The sequence below is a fragment of the Saccopteryx bilineata genome, chromosome 8, assembly GCF_036850765.1.
Source record: "Saccopteryx bilineata isolate mSacBil1 chromosome 8, mSacBil1_pri_phased_curated, whole genome shotgun sequence".
NCBI classification, from domain to species: Eukaryota; Metazoa; Chordata; class Mammalia; order Chiroptera; family Emballonuridae; genus Saccopteryx; species Saccopteryx bilineata.
Genome location: NC_089497.1, coordinates 5,828,777 through 5,852,130, shown reverse-complemented (window position 1 = coordinate 5,852,130; position 23,354 = coordinate 5,828,777). Strand labels below are relative to the sequence as shown.

The window sequence follows — 23,354 nt, the reverse complement described above, 5'->3', positions numbered from 1 at the left end:
CTGGGGGTCAGGGCCGTCACATGAAACTTCTCTAGGAGATTATGAGGTGGTCCCCCACAGGTCCCTCCATGCCCTCTGCCTGGTCTCCGGGCAGTCATTGTGTCCACGACACCCGGGCAATTTCCAGTTTCCTCCTCTGTTAGAATCCTCCATTTGGAAAAAGCTCCTTCTTCATATTTATCTAAATAACATAGATACACTCTTGTAAAAATCTTTAAGCATTTCCTATGGAGCAACATTTACTCAGAGTGTTTTATGAGGCGAAATCTAAAACAAAATTCTTGCATCAAAACCAACCCTGGAAATTCATGACATCATCCTTTAGTTAGTTTCCTCTGCTCGTTGGACCATTTTTAGTAAAAAGATGGTCTCCTCCTCCTCAGATTGCTACTGAGGTCAAGATTGCGTCACTTGCTGTAGACAGAAGAGCCGTTCTGTATTCCCCTACCATATGTGCTAGATTTTTTAGCACATTAAGCTACTGAGACGTGTTTGGGTTCTTCTAAATGGCTTCCAGGTGTGTTTAAAAAAAAATAGCCTTAAAATTTTGACTTTAAGAATAGGATCCATGTGTTGTTATTTTTCTCTCTCTTTTTTTCAGTTGTATGAATTTCTTTGTATGATTTTCGACTTATAACATGAATTCTTCCTGTTGTACCTGGTGAAACAATATACAACCAGGATGTGATTGAAATGCCAACAAACACACATTCTTTTCACTCTTGTTCTCATAAACTTACTCATTTTGCTTTTCTAGTTACTTGTTCACACAAATAGATTCAAGGATATAAATGCAAAAAAAATGTAGTTTTAGTCAGTTGACTATTTTATTATCAGAACAGTAACATAAAATGCACATTTCCTTTTAACTTGCTCTTACCTTTGTTCATTTTATACATCATGGAAAATGTATATATCAAGGGGTAGTCACCTATTTTTTTCTGTTTTGATACACACATAAAAATTGTACAGAGATGGTTGAGTGAGATGCTTGAATCCATGTTAACACAATAAATTAAATTAATAAAAAATTTTAAAAAGTTGTACAGAAATGGGAATAAATAATACAAACTGATTTGATACTATTTTTCTTCTGTTTTTTTGTTCTGATTTATGTTCCTTACCTTGGTGATTAACCTAACATATCCTTTCTTTTGCCTTGATCTTTAAACATAGTCTAGCTTTTTTTGGGGGGGGGTTTCTCCACCTTTTTGAAATGATGAGTACACATAATATTTAACAATGCTTCATTGCTGAATTCTCAATTAATATGAAATGCCAGATAGCAATAAAATCACCCAAGAAAGGGAATCATCTTCCTTAAATTTCAATATAACTGGCCTGATCACAGGAGCTTGATGAACTTCCCAAAAGTCAAAACTGACTGAGCTAGTAAGCTGACAAGAAAGTTTTATAACTCAACTCTCTGTGCACCTGCTTCTCAAGCTGCTTGGCGTGGAGGCCGGGTCGGTGACTTTTCCTCGAGGAACGTCATGTCTGTGAATGGCACACACAGTCAGCTTGGATCAGAGAGAGTTTGACTCATGGGGCTACCAATCCTTGGAAAAGGCTTTACCGCATACAGTGTTGATGTTTTCTTTAAATATTTTAACATTCCCCCTTCTCCAGTCTTCTCTCCCGTCTTCACACATGTTAAATCCAGGCGTCAGAATTGTGCAGATGCTGTGATGTGCTCCTCAGATGCCCCTTCGGGAAAGAAGGGCTGGTCATGCCAGCTGCTGAGAGTGTACCCCCGTGGTCAGCCCTCTTCAAGGATCATCTCAGCCAAGAGAGCCACCCTACACATGGCCACACCTCCTCTCACCCCTGACTCAGGACAGCTCCATTCTCCCATGGGTCAGCAGAAGCGTCCAGCGACACTACTTTGTGCCTGGAATTCCACTTGCCCCATCTTGCTTCCTGCCTGTCCTTCTGCCTGAAAGCACTCCTATAAAAAACTAAGCTCATCTCGGCCCTGGCAGGTTGGCTCAGTGATAGAGCATTGGCCCCAGTGTGTGGAAGTCTTGGTTCTGGTCAGGGCACACAGGAGAAAAGCTCATCTGCTTCTCCACCCTCTTGCTTCTCTCTCTCTCTTTCTCTCACTCTTTCCCTCCCTCTCTCTCTCTCCCTTTTCCTCCTGCAGCCATGGCTCATTCTAACAAGCTGGCCCTGGTCTCTGAAGATGGCCCCAAGGCCTCCTCTCAGGTGCTGAAATAGCTTGATTGTCAAGCAACGGAGTAGCCAACCCCAGATAGGCAGAGCATCCCAAATAGGGGACTTGCCAGGTGGATCCCAGTCTGGGTGCATGTGAAAGTCTGACTCTCTGCCTCCCCACCTCACTTAATAAAAAATAAAACAAAACAAAAAACAACTAAGCTTATCTCTTCCCTCAATTGCCTACCCCTTTATCTTGTGTGTGTGTGTGTGTGTGTGTTTTAAGAGAAACACTATTTATATAAGCTTGGAATCTCTTAACTATATTTAAGATTTTCCTGTTCTTCACACCCTAAGCTTATTAGTTAGGCTTTTCTCATTTATTCCTTCACAAGGCCTCTCACAGTTGTGTCCCTCCCCCCAGTTTAGATTTTCATCGCTACATCTCAATCGTTGTGATAACTGGGGTCCCCAGCTCTAGCTTGGCCCTTACCACCTGTTTTATCCATCAAGTATTCTTCCTAAGCAAATTTCTAATTGTATAATTGAAGGCAGCTGATCAAAGCCCTCAGCCTGGCCATCTGTGTAGGCAGCAAAATTCATTTTTATTTCCTATGTGTAGGCAAAATCCTAGGAAACCTTACAGTATTTGAAGTTAACATTTCGATCAACTTGAATCAAAACAGGGAGTGTCCTGGACATGTTCTACTGATACAACCATTTTAAAATCAGTGTATACGTAACTCCCTTATATACTTACATATTAAATAATACCCTTTGAATTCCTTCAGATTTCATGTATGTGTGTGTGTGGAGAAAGAGAGAAAAAGAGAGTGTAAGCTTTCTTTAAATATTTTCTTTTTCCCTCCCTCCTTCCCTTCCCTTCCCTTCCCTTCCCTTCCCTTCCCTTCCCTTCCCTTCCCTTCCCTTCCCTTCCCTTCCCTTCCCTTCCCTTCCCTTCCCTTCCCTTCCCTTCCCTTCCCTTCCCTTCCCTTCCCTTCCCTTCCCTTCTCTCTCTCTCTCTCTCTCTCTCTCTCTCTTTCTTTCTTTCTTTCTTTCTTCTTTCTTTCTTTCATTAAGTGAGAGGCAGAGAGGCAGAGGCAGATTCCCACATGCATCTGGATTGGGACCCACCTGGCTAACCTTCTACCAGGCAATGCTTTGCCCATCTGGAACCGCTGCTCTGTTGCTCAGCAACTGAGCTATTTTTGTGCCTGAAAGGAGGTCATGGAACAATCCTCAGCGCCAAGGGCCAATTTTTCTGAAACCATCAGAGCCTTGGCTGCAAAAGGACAAGAGAGAGAGAGGGGGAAGGGTGGAGAAACAGATGGTTGTTTCTCCCCTGAGTCCTGACCGGGAATCAAACCTGGGACTTCCACACAACAGGTGGATACTCTTTAAATATTTTCTTTGATTGGTACATTTGGAATAAAACCTTATAGTCATTACTTAAATTTTGTTTTTAAAGAATTTTGAGCTCTTATTATTTTTTCATTTATTGATTTTAGAGAGAGAAAGGGGACAAAGAGGATGGGAGAGAAAGAGAGGAAGAGACAGAGAGAAGCATTCATTTGTTGTTCCACTTAGTTGTATATTCATTGGTTGATTTCTGTGTGTGCCCTGACTGGGGATCAATCCCAAAACCTTGGTGTTTCAAGATGACACCCTAATTGACTGAACTAACTGATCAGGGCCTATGATCATTGACTTTAACTGAAAATAATAAAGCTAGAGTTTTTATTCTCAGCTATTGACACCATTTTGGTTTTAATTTTCTTTAAATGGTTAAAAAGTGATTTGTTTCTGACCATTTTAATATTCACTCAACAAACATTTATTGAGCACTAATTATGTGCTGCCAGCCACTGTGCAAATCACTAGGGATATAATGATGAATAAAATATAGACTTTGGCTTGAAACTACTCACAAGCTAATGAGATCATTAGTGACTATAGCATTTGTACCCTTTGCTCCAATCAGCATGATTTTAGGGGTGCTTTCCAAGCTTAGAAAATTTCCTGTAAACTCTGTCTATGAAGAAGTAGAACTCTACCTTTGCCCACTGTAGACAATTAGTGGCATAATACAAATAGTACAGAAATTGGAATAAAGAGATTGAGATTTGCATTCTGGTTTACCTCCTCCTTAACCCGTCACCTTCAGCAATGCAGTGAGATTTTCTGAGTATTTTTCACTCCCATAGCGCTGTGATATTTATCTCATGGGTTATATAGAAGATTAGAGTTAAGAGCTATGAAAATAATATGTATGTGTTATTTTAAAATTTTGGATAATATTCAGGCTAAATTGTCTTCTTTCTCTATTGAGTTCTGTGGAAGAATGATCACAGTAGACCAACTTAAACCACTTGAATTTTGTAGCTGAAATTTATAATTTTTATCCTCCTCCTCCTCCTCATAATACCAACATGTCTTCTCTCTCCTATGCAAAGGGCTGGACTACATCTTCAGATCAGTTTTTCTCAACTTTAGCTGCACATTAGAATCACATGAAGAGCTGGTAAAAAGCCCAGTGCCCAGGTTCCGTTCCAGACCAATTACCTCAGAATCTCTGGGGGTGAGACCCAGGCACCCACACTGTTCCCCTGGTGATTCCAATTAGGTTGAGAACAACTGCTCTGGTTAATTACCTCATTAAAGTTTTGGACAAACCCTGCAAGTAGAGATGTTCATTTCTGTTGTGTACAGAAGAGACCTCGGCTTGGCCAAAATCAAAGACTTTATTCAATGTCACATACCTCGTCTCGGGGCAGAGTTTGGATTCACACCCAGGTATCTCTGGTTTCAAATCCATGTTCTTTTTCCTTAGCTCTACTAGTATAATTCTAATTCTCTCTGCCCGAACTCCAGCATGGAAGATCTAAGAGAAAAGGAATTTGAGCTCCGTCCAGTCCCACTTTTTTTAGGGTAAGGCCATTTTTCTGTAGGAAGGGATTAACAATTTCCCTTCATTGAGGTGTTAGCAAAATTGTTCAATGAAAATTCTCCCATTCTAGTATACAAAGCAGGGGTCCTCATTGACAGAATTGACAGGTATGAGAATTTGATGCAGTGTACAGAAATGTGAGCAGAGGTGAGAGGGAATGGGATGCAGGTGAGTAATTTTGTTTAGAAAGCATGTAAAAATGCCGAGATTTCAATTAGAATGCTCCTGTAATACACATATATTTTTTTATTTTTTATCTCCAAACTTACAATATTATTTTGTGTTAGGTCAGAATCTTGTAAGTAAAAATAACATAAAGTTAAATAAATAAATAAATAAATCTCTGTAAGTCTCCTAGTTTTTTTTTTCTTGTGTCTTAAATTTAATGGCTAAGGTTAACTTAGTCACTAGACTTGCTTGTATTTACTAGGCTTGCTTGTATATTTACATATATTCTGCCGTATTATTTTTGTGTTTTCTGATTTTTGTTTTCTATCTTTGTTTTTATTTTTCCTTTCTTTTCTACCTTCTTTCAGATTCTTAAGGTTTTATTTCTTCCAGTTGTTTTCCTGTATAGTTTTGAAAATTGCACTAGATAGGGTCCTTACTTGTGAACAACAGAAGCAAACTGTAGGCCCTGGCCAGCTGGCTCTGTGGTAGAGCATTGGCCTGGTGTGTTGATGTCCCGGGCTTGACTGCCAGTCATGGCATTCAAGAGAAGTGCCCATCTGCTTCTCCACCCCTCCCCTTCCCCCTTCTGTCTCTCTCTCTCTCTCTCTTCCCCTCCTGCAGTCCTGGCTTGATTGGAGTGAGTTGGCCCTACTGCTGAGGACGGCTTCATGGCCTCTGCCTCAGATGCTAAAAAGAGTTCAGTTGCTGAGCAACAGAGCAATGCTTGAAATGGTCCGAGCATCAGCCACTAGTGGGCTTGCCAGGTGGATTCCAGTCAGGGCTCATGTGGGAATCTATCACTCTCCCTCCCCTCCTCTCACTGAATAAAAAAAAAAAAAGAGAGAGAGAGAAACTCTAGCTGATCTGAGCAGAAATGGCACTGATGACAAATAACTGAGTAGCTACTGAAATTAGCTGACAAGACTGTGTACAGTGGGGTGAACTGTTGAAGTAGTTTATGTCTGATTGGCTGAAAACTTGAAGTGATTGACAAGGGCCAAAATACATATTTAAATGAAACACATTCTAATGAATTATGTAATGAATTAAAAGAGTTAAGTGTTCCTGTTTATGACTGTCATTCCAGATTAATTAGTAATTGTGTCTCAATTTATTATATCAACTTTATTATATAAAAATAATGAATAGTGTTTAGGATTATTGTTACCTGGTTTTACATAACAAGTTGGTAATAAATGGTATTTTAAAATTAGATATAGATCATCTAGGTCATAACTTTTGTTTTGGAGTAATGGGTTTCCAAGTGGTTATTATGTTACCAAAAATTAAAATAAATGAACAGGACATATAGAAACTGATTATAGGTAGGTATGAATCAAGGATTATAAGTAATCCAATTTTGTGTACTCACCACTTAGAAAAAAAGTAAAAATAAGCAAACAGGAAACTTGTATCTCTAAGGAATAGAGAATATGTTGTGTGTAATTTGTTAACTACTTAGTTTAACTTCTTTTCTTTTTGCAGTGATTAGGTAATTGGAGTTGTTGTTTTTTTAGAAAATACGACTACAACCATTTACACTATGGTACAAAGTCAAATTTGTCTGCTAATTTATCTTTTCTTTGGATCACAGAATATCAACTAAGTATTGCGTTTCCGCAGTTAGGCCATTAGAGAGTTTGCTAGAAGGTGGCCCTATCCGGATCCTGATGTGACCATTGTCCAATCAGGCATCTCTGATCTGCGTGTCATTCCTGCGCTTACCCGCTTTCTCTCCCAAGTCTGTGGCTGACGCCCTGTGCTCGGTCCTCCCACACTCGCCTGACTCAGTCCTTCGTACCCCGTGGTTTTCAGCTTGGCCATCACCTGGGAACCCTTCCGCGGCCTCCCCGCCACCTGCCCCCACCGGGGCTAAACTTATTTCCCTGTGTCCCAGTCTTCCCGCAGTGTCGACTCTGGAAGATGAACTGTTTGAGAGAGAATTTATCCCCATTCGACTTGGACCTCGGAAAGCAAAGGAACGATGCTGCACCGGCCGCGTGGGGAAACAGATGTGACACGGCGTGTGCTCCCTCCCGCCTGGCCCGCGACATGTATCTGTTTCTTCGTGCAGATCTGTAACTCTTTCCCCGAGGATACAATTTCTAACCCAAAACAATCCTTCAGGTTTTCTTTTGCTCCAACCCTAATCACTTCAAAGATGTAGGTGTTTATTTTTAAACTTTCCTCCTCCTCTTGAATGAGGATTTAGTTAAATGCCTGTTTAAGAATTGATGAGTAATTTAAAGGATTTAGGAGAACATTCTGTGCTATTATATGCAAATCCATGCCCATGCGTGGCTCCCCGTGCCATTAACCTGGCAGGCATTTCATGCATGAGTCCCCACCTTATTAAACTAGCAGTATGGAATATCTGATTTACTCCACTGGCATGAACCACTTAGTGTGCTAATATAGGAATATAACTTTTACATTTCTTCAGAATAACTATCTTCAAAACAGATTCTTGAAGACGATAACATTATTTTGACAGCTGTGCTCGGTTCCTAAAAGTCTATTTTAGGAAGCTTCTTATCACTGTTGGAACTGTACCTGGGTGATTTGAATGAACCATACAATAATTGAAAATGAAAACCATCCCAGCAGTGAGAACCCGCAGAATGCTGCAGCAAATGATTCAAACAGCACAGGCTGAGTTCATTCGGTAGAGGCGTTGGCTTCTAGGTAAAGGTGTTTCACAGTGTACGGTTGCCTGTGAGTCCGCCACGAGGGTACACGAAAGTGTCAAATCTCTTTTTATAGCCGAGAGCCCCGGTATCTCTCCCTTCCAGCATTGGTTGCTATAACAGCATTCATCGTCAATGGGATTTACAGAAGAAGGAAAAAAAAAAAAAAAAAAAAAAGAGGGGGAGGAGGCTGCATATTCCTAAAGTTGACACAGCGCAGGGATTCTAAATGCGGGATGCCGGATTCTTCTCTAGTGTCCATTTCAGCTGGCTCCTAATGACACCCACATAATCACAGCCACTCTGTCAGCATTCAGCCCAGCTGCATGAAATGAGACAAAGGGAAATTTAGCGTCAACGGAGGGGATGGTAATTTAAAAGGCTTTTAAATGATGTTTTCTATGTTTCTCAATCAACAATATTTTAAAGCCTTCAATTCTTTTTTTATTTTCCTACAATAGGATTTCCTTGGTTCCTCAGGCCTGGCTGATGACATAGGGGTGCTAAGTTGGCCAAAAAAAAAAAAAAAATGTCAGAGACTAGAAAAGAGGTCCAATAAATAAATATTCACAGTAATTTTCATTTCTGTTAGAATTTATTTATTTCTTTCTGCATTTCAATTACGTGAGTAAATTTGCCTTCACTCTTTGCCTAAGGTATAATTTTGAAGCACAAATGTTTAGTGTTGATCAGCTGTGTCCTTCAATAAACATTTCCAGATTTGTGATCTTATATCAATCGTTTCTTCAGTCACGACACGTATTTCAGAGTTCTCGGGCAACAGGAGAAAAATGTTTGTGAGGGAAGAAAACCCACTGAATAAGCCAGGGAGGCTGGTGAAGCGTGACATGTGTTGGCCGCATGTGAGCCATGAATATGGAAAGATACTGGCTGGCCGGGGGTGGGGGGGGTGGGGGGGTGGGGTGTGGACGGGGGGGGGGGGGAGGCGGGTGGACAACGTGTCCGTGAGAGGAAACGTACGCTGTTTGCTTGCGAGAACTCCAGGGTTTTGGACAGTACACTAGGGTATACAAATGGATGAAGCAATCTCTTCAAACCGGTTTAGTTTATTGATAAATGATTGGAAATGGAAAAATCTGCTATGAGAGGACCATTAATGTTTGGTTGCTTTTGTTTCTTGGTTAAAATTTTTTATGTTATTTTATTTGTGTGTATGTGTGTGAAAGAGGAAGGGGGAGGAAGAGAGAGAGAGATGAGAAGCATCAGTTCTTCGTTGAAGCTCCTTAGTTGTTCATTGATTGGTTTCTCATATGTGCCTTGATCTGGGGGCTACAGCAGAGCGAGTGACCCCTTGCTCAAGCCAGTGACTTTGGGCTCAAGTCAGTGACCATGGGTCATGTCTATGATTTCACGCTCAAGCTGGTGACCTTGGGGTTTCGAATCTGGGTCCACAACATCCCAGGTCGACTCTCTATCTATTGCGCCACTGCCTGGTCAGGCTAAAACTTTTATTTATCTTTAAACTCTTCATCCCAAACTGTAAATAGTGCCTGCATATAAAGATAGACAATTACACAAATGGACTAGAATATAGATCCCAGACATCAGTGGGGGGAAAGAGAGATTGTCCGATGGTTAGTTTGGGGACAAATTGTTCATCTATATGGAAACATTATAAGGAAAAAACAGAATTGACTAAAGACTGAAATTTGAATGAAAGAATCTGAAATCTTAAAGAAAAATGTAGGAGACTCTTTCTATGAGTTTAAGGCAGGTAAGGGGTTTTCAAAGAAGTCACGAAAGTACAAATTTTAAGGGAGAAATAACATGGCTTAGCATAAAGCATCATAAACACAGAGAGAGGATAAATGTAAGCCCAGGAGGAGACGTGTCAGTGCAGTAGCTCACTGAGGGCATTTTTCAGAGAAAACAAAACCCAGCTATAAATTAAGAAAAAATATTTTTTTCCAAACAAACAGGCACAAAAGGACTGAACAGCACGGACAGGACAGGGACGGAGGAAGCTTGAACGGCTAGCAGACTACCAAGGCGCTCAGTCTCCGCGGCTGGAAAACGCAAATGAAAGCAGAAATGATTAAAATACAACTATCAGCTTGGCAAACATTTGAAATCTGACAATAGCATCTACGGGTGTAGATGTGGGAGAAAAATACTAGGGAGAGTTTCAATTTGTTTCAGTGCAACTGGTGTGCAATTGGGCAAGAGACAGTCAAGTTCCAAGTGTGCCTCTTGCAGTACTGAGCAATTCGCTACCTACCTACACAGGTGCACACGAAATACGACAGCATTCATTGAATTGGAAACGAATATATCACGGGATATTCATATTTATGGGATAATATACCCCTATTATAATGAATTAAATAGGTATGAGTTTTAGTAGATGAGAAAAAAGTTGGGGGAAAACATAAGTTTCAGCATCCGACATATACTGTGGCTCCATGCATGGTAACATAAACGTGCTGTTGTATCAAGATAAAATAAGCTATTTATGGAAACTTGACTATATAGTAAAAGCATAAAAATATAGGTAGAAATGAGGCTAGTCCCGATAAAGGAAGAATGGGCAGGAATGAGGGCGGGGCCACAGGAGCACAGGAAGGGCTGGCGGATGACAGAACACATCCCCCACCTCTAAAGTGGCTTTGCAAAAACCAAAACCAAAAACCAGACCCGGGTTGGACTCAGTCTTGAGTTTCAACACATCTGTAAGAAAATACAGAGGACAGAGATACGTTTCAAACCTCCTCGGGAGGGTGTAATCGGTGAAATCCAGACTGTAGGAAACTCCATAGGCAACTAACCCAGTTTTTTCAACAACACCAAAATTTGCACCACAAAATTGTCAGCCAAAAGAAAAAAAAAAAAAGAAAGACACGAAGGAAAGTTGAAAAGGGACCTAAAGGTGCTATCAACCAATAGCAACGTAAGGGCCTCGTTTGAATCCCAGTACAAACAAACCAACTATAAAATTACATTTACGAGATAATTGGCTAGTTAGGTATTAACAAAAGAGCCCAGAGTTAAACTGGCTAAACTGTAGCTTCCAGACACGCCAGGGATAACTGCATTGCCCCCCCCCAGCCCCCAAGGGATTAACACCCCTCTGGTGGAGTCAGACTTGGTTTCTTTTTTTTTTTTTTTTTTTTTAAATTTTTTTTTTATTAAATTTTATTTTTATTTTATTTATTCATTTTCCGAGAGAAGAGAGAGAGAGACAGACAGAGAAGGAGAGAGAGACAGAAAGAGAGAAGGGTGGAGGAGCTGGAAGCATCAACTCCCATATGTGCCTTGACCAGGCAAGCCCAGGGTTTCGAACCGGCAACCTCAGCATTTCCAGGTCAACGCTTTATCCACTGCGCCACCACAGGTCAGGCCGGACTTGGTTTCTTAATTCCCCTGGGAACAAACGGCCCCTCCCACAGGTTATGGGGTTGGAGGAGGAGTAAAACACTAAGGGGAAAGCCCTCTGCTCCAGCATGCGCAGTAGGAGTCACAATGGTGATCTATGGGGAAGGAGCCTAGCCTGGGAAATCTGGGGAAAGGATGGGGTGAGATAAGGGCATGGAGCCCTACAAGATCCAGGAAAGAGATTGGGGAGGGTCCAATACAAGTTCACGAAGAATTAGATAGAAGACTGGTTGGTTTGAAAGAAAGCTCACCTCTTCCCAAACCCAAGGAGGGATAATCAAAGCTTACCAAAAACCCAGACCCAGCTCATTAGGTCGGTTCTCGCTCAGCGGAGCAGCCCCAGGTGCTGAAGCGCGGTGCCTGTCGGGCTGGAATGCAGCTGGGCGCCTGGGGCCCAGGGTGACAGCAGTCAGTTTTGGGCCCTGCCCCTCCTGGTGGACCCTGGTGCTCACCAGGCCCAGCCCTTCTTCTGCAGGGAGACAGAGCTGAGCCACCTGGCCGTGGACGCGACACCGGGCACCTGGGGCAGCCTGTTGTGCTCGCTCCACAGACCTTGCCACCGTTGCTCACGTCCATCCACGCGTGCACCCCTGAGACGCTTTTCTCGCTACTCCTACTCCGTGGAAAAACCCTATTTCCACCGGCAACGGCCTACAAAGTATTGAGGACTGTAAATATTTTAAAGAAAACAGTGGAGAGGCAAGGAGGGCCATCCCAGCTCTCATTTTATTACACAGCAAGCGGCCAGCTCCGAACCTCACCTCTTAGAGCAGTCAGAGAAGGCGCATTCCTTTATGAGCTCATCGAACAACTCTACAGAGAAGCTATCATGTGTCAGATGCATTGCTCTTTCATGCACTGGAGAAATCGGTGACTAAATAAAAGAATATGTTTGCCCTCCTGGTGTTTACACTCCAGGAGGGAAAGCAGACAATGAGCAAATAAGCGTGCAAGTAAATGGCACATCATTGGTTATGAGTAGTAGGTAGGAAAAGAGAGCAGGGGAGGGGCCGGCCAAGGGGAGGGTTAGAGAGGAGTAGGAGGAGAACCCGATGGCACAGCGTCAATGGAGGAACCGGAATGACGGGGATAGACAACTTACTGTAAAGGGGAGCGACTATGGGGGTGACCCAGAGGCTGACTGCGGAACAGCAGTTGTGCAGTCAGAGAGGCAGGCAGGGGAAGGGAGGGGACCACTCTGTGAGAAGCGACTATTCTGAAGGCTGGGATAAGATAAGAACGTGAAGGAAGGAGAATTTTCTCTTTTTGTAAGAGCGGGGACATCCATCTTCTGCCCTCGGACATCCATAGTCCCGGTTCTCAGGCTCTCAGACGCGGACCAGGGCTCACACCAGAAGCCCCCTGACTCTTGGGCGTTTGGTCGCAGACTGCATCACACCACTGCTTTGCTGGTCCTCCCGCTTGCAGACAGCAGATCGAGGGGCCTCTTTGTTTCTCTCTGGAGTGAGCCAATTGCTATGATAAATTTCTTCTTGTATCTATTTATCTATATGTGTCTTATTGTTTCTGTGCCTCTGGAGAACCCTGAATTATATACATTTACTATCAAAGTGAGGCTGAGACGTTTTAATTTTGTATGAATCATTTGTTTGCCTTTTAAAAACAGTGGAATTGCCTGTAAGATGGGGGATCTGTTAGTTAGGTACCTTGACAGTATTCTTGGGAGGTCAGTGGATTGTCGTGACTGAATGAGAATAATTATTACATATGTCACTGAAGGTATGATGTTTTGTTGTATAGCCACTTTGTTCAATTATACCCTGACTAAAAGGAGAACAGAGTCCTTGGACACCTATGCCAATGACTCTATTGTCATAGCCAGAAAAGATATCAGTAAGAGTTTCTGAATTCTCAAGGTTTACTGAGAAGCAGGTGTCACTTTAAAATATTTCAATTTCATTTACAAAATCAGTCCATTTAATTAAGTCACAAATCGTTTTCAAAAGAGAAAGTATTTTTTCTTAAAGTCACACACACACACAGAGCACTAAAACACCACCAGCAATATTGTAAACAAGTAACATTTTTTTAATGAGTGCTGTTTAAGATTCTTGTCCTCCGGGTCTGGGCCAGCAGTCTGACTTCATGAGTAAATCTCTGGACGAAAGAGTCTGGGAAATCCTCACTTAGAATGGTACGTGTTCTGAGTGTTTTCTCAGCATGGTCAGTGCAGGAGTTTGCACTGAAGCGGCCAGTCTTTGAAGGGTTAATTGTTTAAAGCTTCTTGTACAGTCCTTCCAACGAGGCTCTCAGACTGCCCTTTTTAAAGAGGACACCAGGTCCTCTTCGCAGCAGTACTTACCAGCATGCATGGAAGAATATCAGTCGCTATCTATAGGTGATAAACACGTAATGACTGTGGTCCATTTATAACTGCAACTACAAATCGAATGGAGAATAATAATATTCTCTCATTGGGTATAAAAATATGTCTATTTTATAAAGACGTTGATCGGTCTTTCTGCTACGGGTGAAAACGCAATGTCCAGAGAGAGCACTGAGGAAGCTCGTGGGCCTTCGTACGAGGCCTGCAAACTTAACCCGAGGGAGGCTGAGTGCCGCTTCTGGTTTGACAACTCTTCCAGCGTAGCCCTTACATCGGGAATCTAATTAAGAAATAAGGTCTAAATTTAGGTCCAATCTTGAGGAAGCAAGTGTAAATCATCACAAGGCCGATGAGTGTTTGATTGAGAAGATAAGATCATGAATGCTTGAGTTATCTATGTAGTCAGAATGCCAACGCAAACTCTCCAAGTGAACGCAGGAGGAATAAATACTGTTGTAAGGAATCTTGGCTCTTTCTCCAAGAAGGAAACTGTTTCTTTTTTGTTAATGGTCAAGGACTTGGTAAAGACAACACAAAATACAGGAATTGCTTCTTGGAAGACACAGACAGCATCCTTGCCTTCTACATGGATTACATAGAAGGAAAAAAAAAATAGCCATTCATATTTTAGGTAAGTGTTGTCATACTTTTTCTATAAATAGCAAAATAACAAGTATTTTAGGAATTTCAGGTCAATCTCTGTTGCAACTAGCATAAAGACAGTCATAAATGATACATGAATCAATGGGTTTGGCTGGGTCCCAATAAAACTTTATTTTAAAACCCTGTGATTGGCCAGATGGAGCTGGTGAGACCATCATTTGTTGACCTTTGTTTTAGGTAAAAGCATTACTCAGAAGTCCCGGGAGGCAAGCTTATCAAAAAAGAGTGTAATTAAAGCATGTTTAATAGCTTTACAGGCTCAGCTATTATAAAATGAGGCAAATACATGTGTGCCTTGAAGATATAAACTTTCTCTAGCATCTGAAAATAAGAAACAAAAGTATATATAAAAACTTAGTCTTTGATCAATGTTTCAGTTTTCCATCTCATTTAGAAAATGTCTACATATCCAAGAGTTACCTCTTTGTTTGCTCAATTTGACATTAATCCAAAAATTTAAAGATTATATGTAAATTCCTATGAATTATTGATATAAAAAGCTCATAACATAATGAGTTAATGTAAACTTATACTATTATATTTTTAATATCATGCAAGCCTGTTGTCAGATTATTTGACCTGTAAATTTATATGTATGAGTTTGGGATTTTCAGATTAACATTCTCTATGTGATAAAATCCCAACTAAACGAAGTGTATGCTTGCTTGTGTAATACTTAACACTGATTAACCAGGGGAAATACTTTATTTTTAAATTAAAAAATTTAAACCAGTATCATTTTCTTAACTGTTTTTGTGCTAGCAATTTCTGAAAAAAAAAAAGATTTTTTTTAAGTCTAGCTCATTTTAAATATGAATAGTTTAATTCCCTTATTTTCTGGAAAATCTATAAATACTTTATTTTAAATGTGTTTATTAATCTCTATAAACCAATCTCAACAGAATTATGGTTTTGTTTTGTGTTTTGGTTTTTGGTTTTTTTGGACAGAGAAAGAGAGAGTATCAGAGAGAGGAACAGAAGGAAGAGACAGACAGGAAGGGAGAGAAATGAGAAGCATCAATTCTTTGTTGCAGCTCCTTAGTTGTTCGGTGATTGCTTTCCCGTCTGTGCCTTGACCGGGGGCTCCAGCTGAAACAGTGATCCCTTGCTCAAGCCAGCGACCTTGGGCTTCAAACCAGTTTCCTTTGGGCTCAAGCCAGCGACCTCGAGGTTTCGAACCTGGGTTCTCTGCTTCCCAGTCCGATGCTCTAACCACTGCGCCACTGCCTGGTCAGGCAACAGTTATGTTAATTTAAGAGACAAATAATATAATTCATTGAAAGCTTCCAGAAGTAAAAGAACAAGAAGACGTGAAAACATGGCAGTAAAGACATAGACAGACACATGAAAAGCACATATCATCTGTTGTACAGCATCAGCCACCAGTCAAAGGTAAATACAAATATAAAACACACAGTTCTTCCTGATGAATACAAAATTTTAAAATTAATTTAAACTCAAAACAGAAAGTTAATCAACAAGACTAGTTATCAAGCCTGACCAGGTGGTGGCACAGTGGATAGAGCGTCAGACTGGGATGCGGAAGGACCCAGGTTCAAGACCCCGAGGTCGCCAGCTTGAGCGTGGGCTCATCTGGCTTGAGCAAAAAGCTCACCAGCTTGGACCCAAGGTCGCTGGCTCCAGCAAGGGGTCACTCGGTCTGCTGAAGGTCCCCGGTCAAGGCACATATGAGAAAGCAATCAATGAACAACTAAGAAGTCGCAACGTGCAACGAAAAACTAATGATTGATGCTTCTCATCTTTCTTTGTTCCTGTCTGTCTGTCCCTGTCTATCTCTGCCTCTGTAAAAAAAAAAAAAAAGACTAGTAATCAAGCTTTTCTTTACTCTCATATAATAAGAGATGATGTCTCTCATCATTCAACACTAATTACCAAATAGTAGTTGGCAAACCACAGTCAGTGGGCCAGATCAGCTCACTACCTATTTTTGAGTCACTCACAAAACATAGATTTTACATTTTTAAGTGCTGGTTAAAAAAAAAAATTTAATGACATAAAAATTCTAAGAAATTAAAATTTTAGTGCCCATACATACAGTGTTCTTGGACCCAGTCATTTACATTAAGTCTGTACTGGCTTTTAGAGGACAACAGCAGAGTTGAATAGATGCACCAAAGACTCTCAAATCTAAGATATTCACCATCTGGTCTTATACAAAAGTAAGTTTCCTACCATTGTGTAAGACCTTCAAATAAATCCCCAATCATTGTTACCTGCCATGGAGAATAGCTTGTCAATTGTGTCCAAATAAGAAACAAAATCAAGACAAAATTCAAGCAAGGGGAGAAAAAAAAAATCAGTTAACAGTTCAGACTTTCGTTGCCACCTGGGATTCACTCTGAGGGTCAAGAAACGTGTCCTATGACTTAAGCAGCCCATAAAGTCCACTTCTCTGGTCATGTCATTCATTTGTCTCTGTTGGGTGAATCTGCTCAGCCTCTCTGTGGGTGACTTCCAAACTGTTAGAAAATAATCTTTAAAGAATAAAATGGATGTGGATATATTTTAAAAAGAAATTATTGATCTCAGCCAGTAAGGCATAAGAAAAGCCCCATATCCTATAGGATCGTTTTACATGACTACTTCAATAGAGCGATCTATAGCTCTTTTCATTTGCAGGTATGTGGAATCTTTATCACAATTAGATAGCAACGTTTTATTTGGTTCATAAGAAGTCAAAAGTTTTCCTTTGCTTTCTGGAACAATTCAAGAGAAGCATTTGTATTAGTATTAACGGTGTGAGCATTGTCTAGTCTCTAAAGGTTTTGTAGAATTCCCCCAGGAACCCATCTTGGCCTGGTTCTTTTATGTAAATACTGCTTTAATAACTTTTTAAAAATACTTTGAAAATTGTTCTATTTAACCTTTCTATTTCAACTGTGATCAACATTGTTAAATTGCATTTCATAGAAAATTACCCATTTCATTTTGAGTTTCAAAGTTATTTACTTTAAGTTGTAGAAATTAGTCATACTCATGCATGGAACTATGTGTGTATGTGTGTGTGTGTGTGTGTATATATACATACACATTTGTTGTAAGCATGTATGTGTGCATATATTATGTATTCTTGCTTTGTTTCAATGGTTATTTCCCACTTGTTTTTTATTTTTTATATTTGTGCTTTATCTCATATTTTTAAAACTAGATTACCTAATGGCTTGTTTGTTTTGATGTGTATTTTCAAAAACCATCATTTTTATTTCTACTATATTTTTTATTCAGCTTCAGAATTTCCTTTTTTATCTTTACAATTCTCCCTCTGTTCTTTCTTTTGCTTAATTTTTATTCTTTTTCCAAATCTGAATGAGAAAATGTATCATTTCTATCGATAACACTTTGTAAAATTGTAAATTTTCTTCAAATAACTACTTTAATTATATCATGGATTTTAATATGTAATACTTTCATTATAAGTATGTTTAGAAATTCTGTGGTTTCAGTTTTCTTTTTACTTACTTTATTTTTTAAATTTTTTATCCAAGAAAACTCATGAAAAGTTTTTTTTTTTCCTTTTTAAATTCCAGATAGAACAAACTTTTTGGTTTTCTGATTTAGATTTGGGGTATTTTATATCTTTATGTCTTTTCTTTTGATTTCTATTATATTGAACTTTAGTCAGAATGTTATTTGTATTGTTTCTGTTTTATGACAACCTCAGAAATCATAGAACAGAGAGTGTAAACCATGTTCACCATGCCAAATCTAAATTCTTGATGCACAGAAACTATAAGCATAAAATATTTTTTGTTTTATACAATAAGCTTTGGAAGGGCTTGTTATCCTGTGATAGATAAATATAACATAATAGAATGTCATGAAAATTTACTTTATAATTCAAAAAATAATAAAACCCCTCATTATTATATATGACACTATAGATCATAAAATGCAATCAGCCTTCTGATATTTGAATCCCTCTAAACACAATTGCCAATCATTATCATCCTGATCCTATTTAGAGTTTGCTGATTATAAATGCCTTCATAATCAGCCTATAATTATTTATTTTTGCTGGCGTTAGCTAGTAGGACATGATATAAAAGAAAAAAATAATAGAGAGACTGAAAAATGACCCATTGGTGCAGACTAGGACCAGACCCAATTTTTCCGAAAGAGATAGTGTATGTAATTGTTTCTCTGGTTCAATTTTTCTAATGCTTAAGAAAGACTGAGTAGATATAAGTTTTTACAATTTCTGCTGTTAGCCTCTATTCTATATAAGACAAGTAAAATATTAAATTGGTACTTTGTTCACTATTTAATTTATTAGACATCTGCCAGTCAGACATGACAGGTCAGACATTATTAGTTATTTCACTGTTAATGCAAGCATTTATTTGACTGACAAGAGAAATGTTAGGACTTCTGGGATTCCTGTTCTTTTGGCATTAATAAGGTACAAAATGATGTCTGCTTCTGTTTTATGTGCCCATGGCTGGCTGCTCGCCTCCCTGGACAGATATGAAGTTTGTGAGCCATTGCTGTCCCTCCGCGGAGGCTGCCATTTATCCTTCTTTGTGTGGCTGCCTCGCCCTTTACCTTCTGACCTCAGAAGAAGAAACCATTTTCAAATGTCCATCATTTAAAAATCTTGGTTGGTGAGCTGGACTGTTGTGGCTCTCAAAAATCTGAAGGCTTTGGGCTCAGTCCCCGAATTCATTTGAGCTCTTTCTTTCCACATTATTTATAGCGAACCTTAGAATATGCCCCTCCCCCCCAAAAAAAATTCTGAACTTAAGCCCTTTGGGACCACTCCCAGATTCTCCTGACGTTGACCCAAACATAATGATAATATTAGACCCCGATCTTATGGACAGATTTATGCCAGAAGTTTTATTTTGATGTCTGATTTTATACAATCTTAGAAAAACCTCATTTATTATTTTTTTTACTGGACTCATGTTGGGGGAGAAGCTTTGCGAGAAGACAGCTTCCGTTTCTTTGTCATCTGTTCCTTGTGTTTTTCTGTTTTGTTTTGGTTTCCTTCATCATCTTGGCCAAAAGCTTAGCGTGTTCAGTTGCCTCTTCCTTACTTTTCTTAGAATGCTGGTTCTTCAGAGAAGAAGCCCAGTGTTTGTGACTCAGGACAGGGGCAGTGACAGGATGCTGAATCTTGGGTGCTCTGGTCTTAGGTGTCTCTCTTTTGCTCGGGGGTTTTCTCACAGCAGATTGATAGACTTCATCTTCTTGAGAGAACTTGAAAAGTTTTCAGAACCTGCTAGTTCTTTCAGGCCTGAGGCACAGTAGTATCAGGGAGACCGGGAATATCTTTCTCACCCTGCTTTTTTTTTTTTTTTAAACCCTGAGCAAGTCGAAAACATTGAGATTGGCATCCACCGTGCAACCCTGAGCCGATGAGCACGCTCTCTCCGGGCCTCCTTGGTCTGTATCAGGAATGCCCCCTACTCAGCAACAGTCAGACATGGCCGTGGGGCAGGACACCCTGCTTCGTGGGGAAACCTTGAATCGTCATTCCCACCAGCGATTCGAACCACGTAACCCTTCCGTTCTTCTTCCAAACTGTCAGCAGCAACTTCCGTGGCCACGCGCTTCTTTACAAAAGGCACGAAGCTTGTGTTCATTGCCCGCTTCAGTGAGTTCCTGGCAGCAGTGTTTGGAGAAGGAACGACAGCCCTGTCCGCAAGCAGCCGACCACTTCCGGGGGCCGCCTAGAAGAGATTTATGCCAGAATTCTTGATGGTGTCCTGGACCAGAGATGTCTGTGAATCTGTTCCCCTGAAGACTGACAAAAACTGAGATGACATCTTGGGTTTGGAGGCATTCAACTTACGTTACCTGATGTTGATAAAGAAATTTTTGGAGAATATGTATTTAAAAAATATAATGGATAATACCATCATTATTAAGGTGACCAACTTTTTTACAGTGATAAGGACAAAATAAATTTGAAGAAAACAGTATCATAAATAAAAGAAACATTTTATTCATTGCAACAGTAGTACACTATAATATGATAAATCCATAATAAAAACATTTGTAATATTTTATATTGTAATTATGCTTACATGCCTATTAATTTTTAATAATTGTAAAAAAAAGTACTCATTTAGGAAAACTAAATATCAAACAAAACCACTAATTTGGAGTGATATTCAGGTGTATTTATCATTTTCTAATTAAAAGAACGTCTGTTTTATGCAACTATTTAATCAAAATGCGTTATTAATAGATATGGTTTGAGGTTAGATTTCCACTTTAAAACTCGAATTTCGGGAAAATACTTGTAAATAAAATTATACATATTTGGAAATTATTAAATAGATAATGAATGAATAAAACGTGAATTGTGCTTACCTGTCTATGATTGAATATTCACTGAGAAAGAAATAATCTTGAGTCTACAGTGTCGTATGTGCCGTGTTGTGTTTCAGTAAGAAGTACACAAAGCCATCTACACGCTCAGTATTTCACATGCTCTCTCCAGGTCTCCTGTGCGGAGTGCATGTGTCTCATAATTTCATCTCGCCGCACTGTACTGATCCCTGACGAATCATCATGTCAAATACAAATATGTCAGATTACATGCAATGGATCAACTCTGCATTGATTGAATGCGGACATTTACAGATTAGTTCTTCAATATCAGAAAGGAGGACATGTAGGAGGACACTTTTTGAGGGAGGACAGAACTTACAAAAGAAGGACTGGTTTCCCTAAAGGAGGATGATTGGTCACCTTGATCGTTATTTAACAATGTGTTGGAAATTTTGCCAGCACAGAAAGGAAGAAAGTAGAAATAAGGATATAATCATTGGGAAGGTGAAAGAATTATTTACAAATTTTATGTACAAAGTCCAATAGAAACACCAGAAAACTAAAATAAATAAGTTGTTTTAAAATTTTTCTTTTTAAAACCTTTAAAATATATGTTACCCATCCCCAACAGATAGATCCAGGTAATTTTTTTTTCTATTTGTAATAATATTTTACAAAATATTCAGCAAAAGATATTGAAATGACCTTGTTTGTGCATGACCTATGTGAGTACAACTATAAAATTTTATTGACAAAGAATTACTGGAGTTTTGAAAATGATATGAAAAGATACATTATTATTTAATGTTGGCTGGGAGTTGTATAGACAGTGCAATACTGCCCAAACAGGTATATAAACAAAAAGAATTTATCACTATCTTCCTACGAGTTTTCTAATTATTGCTATTTCTTCCTCAAGGAAAAATTTCTATGTTTTCAAGCTCTTTTATCATGAGCATATATTTTTATAGTTGAATAAAATTTTTAATCTCTTAAAAAGTAATCTGTTAATATTTTGCTGAAATATATATATAACAATTAGGAAAATTGATTACTCTAAAGTTAATAAAGTTGTAATGATCATCTAAATACTTCAAGTGATGATTCATAGACTTCATATAATTTTTAAAAATTAGAAATGACTCTTCTGCTTACCCCGTTGCTACATTATTCTGAAGCAAATCTCAGACAGCATATTATTTTTAACTCATTTATTTCAAGATGCACTTCTAGAGTAAGAGAGATCTTTTCTGAAACAGAACCACAATACCATTATTATAGATAAAAACTCAACAATAATTTCTTAATATCAAATATCCAGTCAGTGCTCAAATTCAATAATCGTGCCACAGTTTTTCAAATAATATACATACCTTTTAATGTTTGATACATCTCTTCAGTCTCTTTTAATCCACAGGTTTTTTCCTCAATTATTTTTTTGAACATGAATTTTATTTGTTGAGTGAATTGGATCTTTTTGTGTGTGACAGAGATAGAGGAGTCACAGACAGACAGGAAGGGAGAGAGATGAGAAGCGGCAATATTTCGTTGTGGCACCTTAGTTGCTCATTGATTGCTTTCTCATATGTGCCTTGACCCAGGGGGCTACAGCAGACCGAGTGACCCCTTGCTCAAGCCAGCAACCTTGGGTCCAAGCTGGTGAGCTTTGCTAAATCCAGATGAGCCTGCGCTCAAGTTGGCGAGCTTGGGATCTCGAACCTGGGCCCTCTGCATCCCAGTCCAATGCTCGATCCACTGTGCCACTGCTGGTCAGGCTGAATTGAATCTTTTAACTTTTAGACTTTCCATGATCTGGATTGATTGGACGAATGTTGCTCATTAAATCCTTAGGTGTCATTTATAAATTTATAGTTAGATCTATAGGCTTTATCAGATTTGCATTGTTTTACATTATTTTTTTATGTTGGTAACCATTTGTGGTTATTTTAAAACATGTTAAGCATTACTGATGCTCCCATTTAAGAGTACACATACTTCTCCCTTGAACCTCAGTTTACTCCTGTGATTTCCTTGTAACCAATAGAAAGTAGTGGAAATAATGCTTCAAGACTTTTGAAGCTAGGTCAGTAAAACTCATGCATCTTCTGCTTGGCTTGTTTTTGAATACTTACTGTATGGCAACAGTTCCCTACTAGAGGTGATTTAAACCCCCTGCCATTTGGTAAATGCCCTGAGAGAATTTTGGTCGTTACAACCAAGATGGTGGTACTACTGCCATCTAGTGGGTAAAGAATGGAAATGCCGTTCAACATCTATGCAACAAATAGAACAGCCCCTTGCAATCAAGAATCATGCAGCCTCAAATGTCAAGAGGGCCAGCATTGAAACTTTCTGCTCTAAGGGAACTAAGCTTCCATGGAAGAAATCTGATTATTTTGAGACTACCACATGGGAGGATTCACTTGTTGATACTTCAGTCAAGTCCCATAAGAGCTTTCTGTAGAGTTGAGCTCTCAGCCACATGATGAGCTATTTTGTATATTCCGTGCATTTGCGTTTTCAGATCTCTGTAGCCATTCAGAACCTCTGCTTTCAACAGCATGAGAGACCCCCACTGAGAAATGTCTGACCAAGTCCATTCCGAATTCCTGACTTACAAAATTATGAGTAAAATAAGAGGTTATTTTAATACAAGAAATATTATGATAATCTGTTACATAGCAGTAGTAAC

At 39.4% G+C, this 23,354-nt stretch overlaps 1 pseudogene; it reads right to left on the bottom strand.

The window, feature by feature from the left end:
- Positions 1 to 19,283: 19,283 nt before the first annotated feature.
- On the bottom strand, positions 19,284 to 22,054 carry LOC136311627 (small ribosomal subunit protein eS6-like; annotated as a pseudogene).
- Between the last annotated feature and the right edge of the window lie 1,300 nt (positions 22,055 to 23,354).